Source organism: Hyperolius riggenbachi, chromosome 6 (assembly GCF_040937935.1).
Source record: "Hyperolius riggenbachi isolate aHypRig1 chromosome 6, aHypRig1.pri, whole genome shotgun sequence".
In the NCBI taxonomy this organism is placed as follows: domain Eukaryota; kingdom Metazoa; phylum Chordata; class Amphibia; order Anura; family Hyperoliidae; genus Hyperolius; species Hyperolius riggenbachi.
Window position 1 is genome coordinate 45,828,694 of NC_090651.1, and position 11,729 is coordinate 45,840,422.

The 11,729-nt window shown below is 41.9% G+C and overlaps 1 protein-coding gene across 3 annotated transcripts in view; it reads left to right on the plus strand.

Moving 5' to 3' along the window:
* ERICH3 (glutamate rich 3) overlaps positions 1-9,370 on the plus strand; it is a 154,263-nt gene extending 144,893 nt beyond the window's left edge. The window contains exon 15 of one of the 3 annotated variants that reach the window (XM_068239213.1): positions 9,132-9,370. The gene's annotated coding sequence lies outside the window, so the exon portion shown is untranslated. The remainder of the gene's footprint in view (positions 1-9,131) is intronic. The other 2 variants (XM_068239214.1, XM_068239215.1) reach the window with 2 other exon arrangements.
* Positions 9,371-11,729: the final 2,359 nt, after the last annotated feature.

Consider the following 11,729-nt stretch of genomic DNA (forward strand, 5'->3'; position numbering starts at 1 on the left):
TAAGGTAACTTTTAAAGTTAACCTGCTATATACTAAAACACAGTAATGCTGCAAATGTACAGCACTATGTGAGGCCTTGATTCATGGGCATAACAATATCCCCACGACCTCGGGGAGCCTGCTCTTCCTCCCTTTCCCTATCCTAGCTGTTGGAGAAGTGTAACTTTTACCTGTTCCAGTGCTGCAGTCAGGTCTCCACTTCCTCCTATCATCCGCATGCCCTATGCTGCCATCCTCTGTCTCCTTATGCTCCTTATGCATGTCATGTGATCGGGAGCCATGTATGCAGTATAGAGCGAGTGGCTGCCAGGAGGAGAAGGAGACCTGACCCAGTGCTGGAACAGGTAAATATTACACTGCTTCCTGTGCTACTCTGCAAGACAAACAGGACAAATAACATTTATAGTGCGCTTTTCTCCTGGCAGACTCAAAGCGCCAGAGCTGCAGCCACTAGGACGCCTTTAGTAGGCAGTAGCAGTGTTACGGAGACTTGTCCAAGGACTCCTTACTGATTAGGTGATGGCTTACTGAACAGGCAGAGCGGAGATTCAAACCAGGTCTCCTGGAGGCAGAGCCGATAACCAGTACACTATCCAGTCACTGGTGAGGCATCTGGAGGGGACGTGTGAGGTTTGATTGGCCTCTACATGAGAGAAGGTGGTTGTGCAGGGAGCCCCGCGATTAGTTTGGTCAGGTTGTATTCAAATAATTTGAGTATATATATATATATATATATATATATATATATATATATATATATATATATATATATATAAAACATATTTAATATTGCATCACATGAAAATTCATAGTGAATATAAACATGAGACCTTTTAGAAAAAATATAAAAACCAAAAAACTCCGAAGATGCAAAGTATCTATAATCTCAGTTAAGGTGGCCAATTTTGCAGCTAATCGATGGTTTCTGATTGCCGTGGTAATCGACCAGAAACCATCGGTCGTGCCCATTAAAGTCCAAATTTCCGATTGATTTCATTAAAGAGGAACTGTAACATGAAAAGATCCCCTGGGGGTACTCACCTCGGGTGGGGGAAGCCTCCGGATCCTAATGAGGCTTCCCACGCCGTCCTCCATCCGTCAGGGGTCTCGCTGCAGCCCTCCGTGGAGTCCGTGCAGCGGTGACGTCAATATTTACCTTCCTGGCTCCTGCGCAGGCGCTCTGACGGCTGTCGGCTCCGAACTACACGGAAATACCCGATCGCCGTTGGGTCTGCTCTACTGCGCAGGCGCAAGTTTACGGCGCCTGCGCAGTAGAGCGGACCCGAATGAGATCGGGTATTTCTGTGTAGTTCGGAACGGAAAGCCGCCACAGCGCCCCCGCTGGAGCCAGCAAAGGTAAATATTGAACTGACAGTCGGCACAGTCGCCGGCTGTTCGGAGGGCTGCGGCGAGACCCCCGTGGGACAGAGGACGGCGTGGGAAGCCTCATTAGGATCCGGAGGCTTCCCCCACCCGAGGTGAGTACCCCCCAGGGGATCTTTTTAATGTTACAGAGTCTCTTTAATCTGATGATCAGAAACAATCGCCTGGCCGCGAAATAGTACCTCTAATGGGCACCTTAACCATTTTAGCCTTTTGGACGTGACTGACACGTCCAAAAGGCTGCTGCTGAGGTGCTGCGCGCTCCCAGAACATTGTTCACCTTCATTGATCTAAGTAGTAGCCGTTGGTAGAAAAAACAATGGCTTCTTTTCAGAGGCCGCCATCTTTTTGAAAAAATAATCACATCCTCCTTATAGTTCATGTAAGTGAGCGTGCTCGCTCACGGGATAGGAAAACAAAAAAAAAATCACTGTGGCCATCTTGTGGCCAAATAGTAAAACTACATGCACATACATTTTTATTACAAAAAGACACAATAAATTACATTTAAAATTAACTGTTTACCTCCCACACCCAAAAAATACCCATATAAATTTTTTAACTAAAAAAAATAAAAATAAATAATAATTAAAAAAAAACGAAACATAGTAACCTAAGGGTTTGAACTTTTTTTTTTAATATGCATGTGAAGAGGGTGTACAACTAATATTTTTAAAATTATAAGCTTGTAAATAGTGATGGACACAAAACTAAAAAAAATGCACCTTTATTTCCATATAAAATATTGGTGCCATACCTTATCATAGGGACATAATTTAAATGGTGTAATAACCGGGACAAATGGGCAAATAAAATACGTAGGTTTTAATTATGGTAGCCTGTATTATTTTAAAACAATAATGGCCGAAACCTGAGAAATAATAAATATTTTCCATTTTTTTCTTAATATTTCTGTTAAAATGCATTTAGAAAAAAATAATTCTTAGCAAAATGTACCACCCAAAGAAAGCCTAATTGGTGGTGGAAAAAACAAGTTATAGATTAATTCACTGTGGTAATTAGTAATAAAGTTATTGGCGAATGAAAGGGAGATGAAAATTGCTCAGATGCATAAGGAGAAAAACGACTGAAGGCTGAAGTGGTTAACAACAGGCTCCATTTACAAAACTACAGTAAAATAACCACGAGCAGGTAGCGCATTGCGATTTTACCATTGTAACTTTAAAGGAAACCTGAGACCAAGATAGTTAAAAAATTGATACTCCCCTTCGGCTGAGGGCTCACTCCCCGGGCTGCTCTGTTCGTCCTCTAGCTTACCCTGTTAACGTGGCTAAGTTGCGCTTCGTTCAGTTCGTTGCTCATGCGAGCGGCCTTGGGAGACGACGAGGGAGCCCAAAGCCTGAAGGGGGCTGGAGGAAGCCCCAGGTGAGTATCAATTCTTTGACTTTCTTGGTCTCAGGTACACTTTAAAGGAATCCTGTAATATGCCCCCCCCAAAAAAGAGTTTCACTTGCCTGGGGTTTCAGCCAGAGGTGCAGGAAAAAATGACGCATAGCGCAGTTGATACTTTCTGGAGCGCCATTCAATTACATTGTAATTGTTATTTTACATTCTGGAGCGTAACATTATGGCACACGCCCCACCGAAAAATAATGGCGCACAGTGATAGAGATATTGCGCCATGTAAAACGCTATTTATGCCATTGCCTGCCAGGAATTACTATTTAGCGTTTTTATGTCATTGTGTGTATAACCTTTAAAGTTCACTTAAATCGCTATTTATGGTTTAAGTCATAAATGTATAGTCATAAATAGCGTTTTAAGTGAATGACAAAGTTTATAGTAAGGATGCGAACCAGAGGCGCCAAAAAGAGTAAAAACATAACAACAATTAAAAATGGGGGGAGACCTTGGTCACGACTCACCACCCATAGAAACCAAGAACCAGCATAAGACTCGATGTTCAGTACGAACAATATCAATTTATTGGTACTCCTAGGTGCTACGCGTTTCACAGGATTATCCCGCTTCCTCAGGCAATCAAACAGGAGTATAAGCTACAAAAGATACAGAATAATAAAGTACATCAATATAAGGACCCCGAATGCTTGTGGTTATATACACACAGAATCTAACAAAGTGGCGAATGCTTCAAGGCAGAGTGCAGGGATCAGTGCAAACCTAAATCTTGTCTACAGACTAAATTCATGTAGAACACTAAGGTTCATTAAATATTTCTATCAGCATAACAGATGTTTAGGAAATATACCTTGTAAGAGACAGTGTACTATGATAAAAAAAAAATTTCTATAGCTGTCATTTTGTTGCAGTAGTGCATCAAAAAAATGTGTACAAAATAAAGACCCCACCAGAGGCGAATTGGCTGGTGGATAAAAATACTATGCAGTTCTTATATATCATAAAGTCATAAAATCAGCCCTGGTTATATGCGGAGAAATGTATGGTAGAAAGGAGACTTACCACATAGGGGTCTGGTATGCACTCAGCGCCTCAGTATGGTATGTGGCGTGCTGAGCTCTACATATAGGATGAGTTGGCGGAGAACGCCGTATCCGCGTGGTATCGGATTACTTCCGGTACGCTGGGCGGAAATGACGTACGGCGCGCATGCGCCGGAGGATGTAGGCGCCATTTTGGTTATGGGTACGCAAAGCCCGTAAGCGGCGGGCTGTCAGTGTAAGGCGTCCACTCGGACGCATGTGCGGTCTATGGGCATACAGAAGATAGCGAAAAAGACGCCAAAACGCCTCAATCAGTAATTAGTCACAAAGGCCGTGTGAATGCGTACATATGGACGCCAACACCAAAAGTTCAAGCTGGATAAAATGATTAGTATACAAGCGGTATGAAACAAGATCCTAAGATGTGTATAAAGTTGTATAGGAAACTGAGGGGGATATAACTGTATAGCAATATAGGGGGATATAACGGTATAGCAATAAGGTGACACAGCTACCTATATGGCCAGGGGAAGTATGTTTAAGGGAAGTATCTTTGGAGGAAAAATAGGTGTTGTATTAGATGTATGTACTGGGCTGGCACAACATTTTCCTTGGGAGATAGGCAGATATCCACCATCATAAAAACTCAGAATAGGGAGCAACATAAAAAATAAACATTATATATAAAAACATTGTATATAGACAATATACAGAAACACACAAGACACAAACAACAAAAATTTCAGAATCCCCAATTATTCCGTATCACTTTTATTGAAGCCATTTCACCGCACATCCCAAACACTTTTGAAGCCTTGCGCCAGAAGGAGATCTATTGGATCAATATTCTTAAAAGTCTGGTCCCTAACGGCCTTAATGAGGTCCTAGAAAAGGCATTTTAAACAAAATTCCTAAATTTGACATTCGGTTATGCTCCAAAACACTTGATTCATTTGCCACGTATGGCACTACTTTGATAATGATAGAATGTTTTATTACTCTTGTCCTCTCTTTTATCGATTTTTTAATTACCCTTATCCATTGTGGTACATAGGTTTTTGTTTTTTTGTTGTTTGTGTCTTGTGTGTTTCTGTATATTGTCTATATACAATGTTTTTATATATAATGTTTATTTTTTATGTTGCTCCCTATTCTGAGTTTTTATGATGGTGGATATCTGCCTATCTCCCAAGGAAAATGTTGTGCCAGCCCAGTACATACATCTAATACAACACCTATTTTTCCTCCAAAGATACTTCCCTTAAACATACTTCCCCTGGCCATATAGGTAGCTGTGTCACCTTATTGCTATACCGTTATATCCCCCTATATTGCTATACAGTTATATCCCCCTCAGTTTCCTATACAACTTTATACACATCTTAGGATCTTGTTTCATACCGCTTGTATACTAATCATTTTATCCAGCTTGAACTTTTGGTGTTGGCGTCGTCCATATGTACGCATTCACACGGCCTTTGTGACTAATTACTGATTGAGGCGTTTTGGCGTCTTTTTCGCTACCTTCTGTATGCCCATAGACCGCACATGCGTCCGAGTGGACGCCTTACACTGACAGCCCGCCGCTTACGGGCTTTGCGTACCCATAACCAAAATGGCGCCTACATCCTCCGGCGCATGCGCGCCGTACGTCATTTCCGCCCAGCGTACCGGAAGTAATCCGATACCACGCGGATACGGCGTTCTCCGCCAACTCATCCTATATGTAGAGCTCAGCACGCCACATACCATACTGAGGCGCTGAGTGCATACCAGACCCCTATGTGGTAAGTCTCCTTTCTACCATACATTTCTCCGCATATAACCAGGGCTGATTTTATGACTTTATGATATATAAGAACTGCATAGTATTTTTATCCACCAGCCAATTCGCCTCTGGTGGGGTCTTTATTTTGTACACATTTTTTTGATGCACTACTGCAACAAAATGACAGCTATAGAAATTTTTTTTTTATCATAGTACACTGTCTCTTACAAGGTATATTTCCTAAACATCTGTTATGCTGATAGAAATATTTAATGAACCTTAGTGTTCTACATGAATTTAGTCTGTAGACAAGATTTAGGTTTGCACTGATCCCTGCACTCTGCCTTGAAGCATTCGCCACTTTGTTAGATTCTGTGTGTATATAACCACAAGCATTCGGGGTCCTTATATTGATGTACTTTATTATTCTGTATCTTTTGTAGCTTATACTCCTGTTTGATTGCCTGAGGAAGCGGGATAATCCCGTGAAACGCGTAGCACCTGGGAGTACCAATAAATTGATATTGTTCGTACTGAACATCGAGTCTTATGCTGGTTCTTGGTTTCTATGGGTGGTGAGTCGTGACCAAGGTCTCCCCCCATTTTTAATTGTTGTTATGTTTTTACTCTTTTTGGCGCCTCTGGTTCGCATCCTTACTACAAAGTGATCCACCTACGGTGGCAAGGATTCTTCCTGTTTTCCTTCTACAGAGAGCGACATCTTATACCTGAGTGGGGTCAGGTTCTAATTCTCCCCACAGGCTTATGGAGTGGTTGCCTAGGGGCAACCCATGTTTGTGAGTATAACTATTTTTATTAATTCTTTTTAATTATCTGAAGATACTGCACCATTTGGGCTCTCGGTCTTTTGTTTTTGTTGTTGAAGTGTAGACAAAGTTTATATGCTCAATGACTTTAAAACGCTAAATAGCGTTTATTGCACACAGCGCACCATTTTTTCCTGGCACCTCTTATGGATGTATGCTACGCGTACGTTAAAAAGGGGTGCTGGGAAAAAAGGGCTCGGGTTTCAAACGATAAGCATGGATAACGTTTAAAAATATATTGTACTGTATTTAGTTTATAAATAATGTTTTATAAAGTTATAAATCATTAAATAATGTGCATGAAATCGGCAATTGTGAAAATGTTAATCTTCCGTTTAAAAAACTGAAATGCATAATAACGTTTAAAAAAAAATTAGTAAGTAACCCTCCCTGTACCTACCCCTAACCCCTAGACCCCAGTATTGGTGCCTAAACCTAAGACCCCCCCTGGTGGTGCCTAAACCTAAGACCCCCCTGTGGTGCCTAAACCTAAGACCCCCCTGAGGGTGCCTAAACCTAAGACCCCCCTGGTGGTGCCTAAACCTAAGACCCCCCTGGTGGTGCCTAAACCTAAGACCCCCCCTGGTGGTGCCTAAACCTAAGACCCCCCTGGTGGTGCCTAAACCTAAGACCCCCCTGATGGTGCCTAAACCTAAGACCCCCCTGGTGGTGCCTAAACCTAAGACTCCCCTGATGGTGCCTAAACCTAAGACCCCCCTGGTGGTGCCTAAACCTAAGACCCTCCTAAGTGATCACTGTATTGTGTGTAGAATAATGTTTTAGAAACAGTAAGGGATAACATATATTACAATTTACGTTACGTACTGATCGCTTTATTTTGTGCATAATAATGTTTTATAAACAGTAAGGGATAACATTTAAAATAATGTTTTATTGAAATAGGAAACGTAAATCATCACAAGCAGTTATAAAACATGAAAGATCTTCGGGCGCTGTTGGAAAACATTATTCTCGGGCGCCCTTTTTTCCTGTTCGGCGCCCAGTAAACAATATTTATTATGGGAGTGAATGGCGGCGCCCGATTTGTCCACTAGCCTCCTGCGCCCTTTTTTACTGTTCGGCGCCCAGTAAACAATATTTATTATGGGAGTGAATGGCGGCGCCCGATTTATCCACTAGCCACCTGCGCCCTTTTTTACTGTTTCTATAATTCCGTATGCTACTGCCAGCCCCTTGCAGCCTCTATCTGCCTGTGCTGTCTCTGAACGATCCTCTGGTCAACCCCAATTCTGCCTAGTAAATTCTCTGATTATGTAAAGTGGAGCAGTAATCTTGCACAGGACAGAAGGAAAACAGAGATAAATGCACCCTGTATGTATTTAGTGAGTTTAGTCTGTCTAATTCCCCCTTATCTGTGTCTACTCACAAGTTGTAATTTGATCCCTCAGCTGTGTCAGCTGACTGCCACAGCAGAAAATCTAATTTGAAAGCAGAGGATGTTAGCAATATGTCTGCTTCCATAAAAGCAGGAAGTAGGCACACTGCAAATTTATTGCAGGATTTGTATCAGCTGTAACAAATAAATGTTTTTCTTTAAAGGTTATTATGCTGTTGAGTATCTTTTAGAGCAGAGGAAGTTCTGAGTTCAGGTCCGCTTTCAAAAAAAAAAAAAGGAAAATGATGTATAAATGTAAAATGATGCTGAAGTCAGTAGGCCAACATTATCTCTCTCCCCGGTACATATCCTCACTAATTTCCGGATACCAACCCAATCGTAATCTCAGATCTGCACACGATCTTCTGTTGTCCTCCTCTAGAAACACCTCCACACATTCACGCTTACAAGATTTTGCACGCGCTTCACCCCTTCTCTGGAATCCCCTCCCCCAACAAATCCATCACTCGCCAACCTCTGTTACCTTTAAACGCTCTCTAAAAACTCATTTGTTCCGACAAGCATACAGTGTGCGCTACCTTAGGCTACTTCCCTTTGTCTTAAGACCAAATTGCACTCCTACTAGGTATCCTAAAACACAAAGCCTCTATATATTTGCTGTATACCACCCCTCCTCTTGTCCCCCCCCCCCCATTTCCTTTACAATTTAGGGCCGGTTCACACGGACGCTTGGCGGCGTCTACCGTCAAGCGTTCGGGACCCATCGGCTAAACTCTCCCATTCAAGTGAATAGGAGCGTTTAGCATTGCACGGTTACCGTCGATTACCGTCGATTGCATAAATGCGGCGTTCTGATCCCGATTTAACGCATCGTTTCGGCCGTCCCTAGAAGCCGCATGCAACGTCCAGGGACGGCTAGTCGGCGCGGCTATATGTCCCCCTGCGGGGACGAGAAACGCCGATCGCGACGATCTCTGTACCGCCGCCACCGAACGGGACGTCACAGGACGACGCGACTTCCTGGCCACCCCAACGCCGCCTGCCGTCCGTGTGAACCGGCCCTTAAGCTCGCAAGGGCAGGGCTATCTCCCCCTTTTGTGTCTTGGTAACCATTATACATTTTATTTATCATGTTACTTTTATCACTGTCATTACCACTTCTGTATTTTGTATTCTGTATTTTGTATTCTGTATTTTGTATCATTTTTGTATTTTGGCACTAATTATGTATCTTGTATATTGGTGTACACCATTGTCTGTATTATTATGTACCCCATGTTTGTTTCTTACTTAGTACAGCGCCACGGAATATGTTGGTGCTTTATAAATTAATAATAATAATAATAATAATATTGTTTTTATTTTATTTCCAGCCTCATTGGAAGAAGTGCACTACAAACGGAAGCCAGTGAGGTTTTATGAAGATTTTACGGGGCATTTTTTTTTATACAAAAATTTGTATAAAAGGAACATTTACATAAATGATCTATTTTTTAAAGTATAATATATATTTATATTTGCATTTGAACGGTGTTACCATCTACATGGTCGAATATGGACAACTACATGCAGAAATGTACTGTCTGAATGTTTGGAGATTGATCTTGTATGGTCTGGAATCATGAATGTCTTATATTGTGCTTTACATTTGAACAAAGAAGAGCACTTTGAAGCAAAAAAAAAAAAAAAAAAAAAAATATGTGTCTGTGTTTGCCTTTGTATTAAAAGAATTCTTTTTGTTGTTGCATAATTGAAATATTGGGAGATACAGTAAAAAAAATCCTCCTGTAACAAGCTTGGGATCCACCTTTTCTGACGCTGCTTGATGGACCAGAATTACTCGTATTGGATTCAGTTTCTCAGAACACCTTATGCATACTGTTAGGGTTCGTTCACACTAGGGGCATTTTTCCCCTTTTTTCAAGCGCAGGCGATTTTCAAAATCGCCCATAAAACGCTTGTGCAATGAATCTCTATGAGAAGGTCCACATCAGCGCGTTGCGCCCGCTTTGCGGTCAGCAAAGCGGTGCCTGTACCATTTTTGGGGCGTTTTTGCAATGATGGAAGATATAGGAAAAATGCAAAACGCTCACAAAATCGCTTTAGGTGGCAATTGCTTTCGCGTTTTTTAGAATAAACACATTGTATTTATTATTTTCCGGGTCAAAGAGTTCACTTCCTGACTTACGTCAGGGAGTGAATTACAAAACCACTCTACTTTATACTGGTTGAACTCGATGGACGTATGTCTTTTTTCAACATAAAAATAACTATGTAACTGAAGCACTGAGAAAAGCGCTTTTACCAGAAACGCAGTGCGCAGTGGAGCGTCGGGGGGGGGGGGGGGGGGATGGAGTGGGGGAAATGCACAAAAGCGCAAAATGCTTGCGTTTGTGTTTTCAATTTTAGGTGTGAATGAGGCCCCAGGCTTTGTTCACATCTAAAATCAAAGTTGCTGACATCGCTGATTTTCAATTTTTTGAGCATCCCCCCCTCCCGGAGTTCCACTGCGCCCTATGATTTTGTGAACAATTCTGAACAATTCCGTTTTGTCACTTCCTGACGTCAGTCAGGAAGTGAACTCTTTGACCCGGAAAAGAAAAAATACAATGTATTTATTCTTAAAAATGTTTTGTGAGTGTTTAGCGCTCTTCCTATACTAGAATATATACTATACTATATATTAGAGCAAAATCGCCCCAAAAATGGTACAGGCACCGCTTTGGAAAGCACAAAGTACACGAAACGCTCTGATATGATCCTTCTCATAGAGAATCATTGCACAAGCGTTTTGTGGGCGATTTTGAAAATCGCCTGCTCTTGAAAAAAGGCCGAAAACGCCCTATATTTGAACACGCCCTTAAAGTTTTGCAAAGCCATGTGTACCATGTGACCTCTATCTGTACTCCTGAGTCCTAAATAAAAGTATTGATTATTTTAAATGAAGGCTCCAACTATTAATGAAGTAAGTTAAAAGAAGTTTAAAAAGGAAGGTAGTGGTGGACTTACCTCCCCAGAAAGACTTGAACAGTCAATATGCATTAGTAAAATCCTCTAATGATGAAACTCCAAAAATGCAACGCGTTTCACTGGCTATAACCCGCTTCATCAGGCAATAAACAGGAGTAGCTGTATATTGATTCCTAGCCGTCAAAAGTGCCTCCGTCTGCAACGTGTTGCCTTTTTGGAGTTTTATAATTAAATAATTTTACTACTGGATATTGACTGTGCAAGTTTTTTTGGGGAGGTAAATCCACCACTACCTGCCCTTTTAAACTGCTTTTAACTTCTTTTATTCTTACTTGGCACCTCTGTTCAAAGTAATCAATTAGTTCTAGTCAGGGCTGGGCAGAGGCAGAGGCGAGAGAGGCTCTAGCCTCAGGGCGCAGTGTAGGAGGGGGCGCACAACTCACTTAGCTATCATTCTCCTATTGTGTTTGAAGCAGAGAGCAATAAGAAAAGGGGATACATGGCAGTGACTGCAAGCCAGATTACTAGAGATTAAGGTGTTGGGGGCCCTGGAGCACTTTGGTGTCTCAGCCTTGGGTGCTGGAGGACCTTGTCCCGACTCTGGTTCTAGTCCACCCTTGTTGGGGGTGTTACCCTGCTTTTTTTCAGCTTCTATAGAGAGCGACTTTTTGAGCTGGGGGGGTCAGGTATGGTCTCCCCACCCGCTCTTACAGTGGTTTCCTTAAGCACCTGGGCTCTCCTAAATAAAAGATTTATTAATCCAAATAATAAAGTAAAGAAAATATGGTATGAAGCAGAATATATAGTAGCAATGATGGATAGGGAACACCCTAAGAAAAGAAAAAAAAAGTGCCCGATGAGGCGCCCAATGCTAGAAGTTTATCTTCACCCGTCACAGTGATTGGCCTGATGAAGTCAGTTGGATCTCACGAAACACGTTGTGTTTTCTTACTGTACCGTAAGTGATTTCTTGGACGAGGTAAGCCACCTCAAAGTTGTTT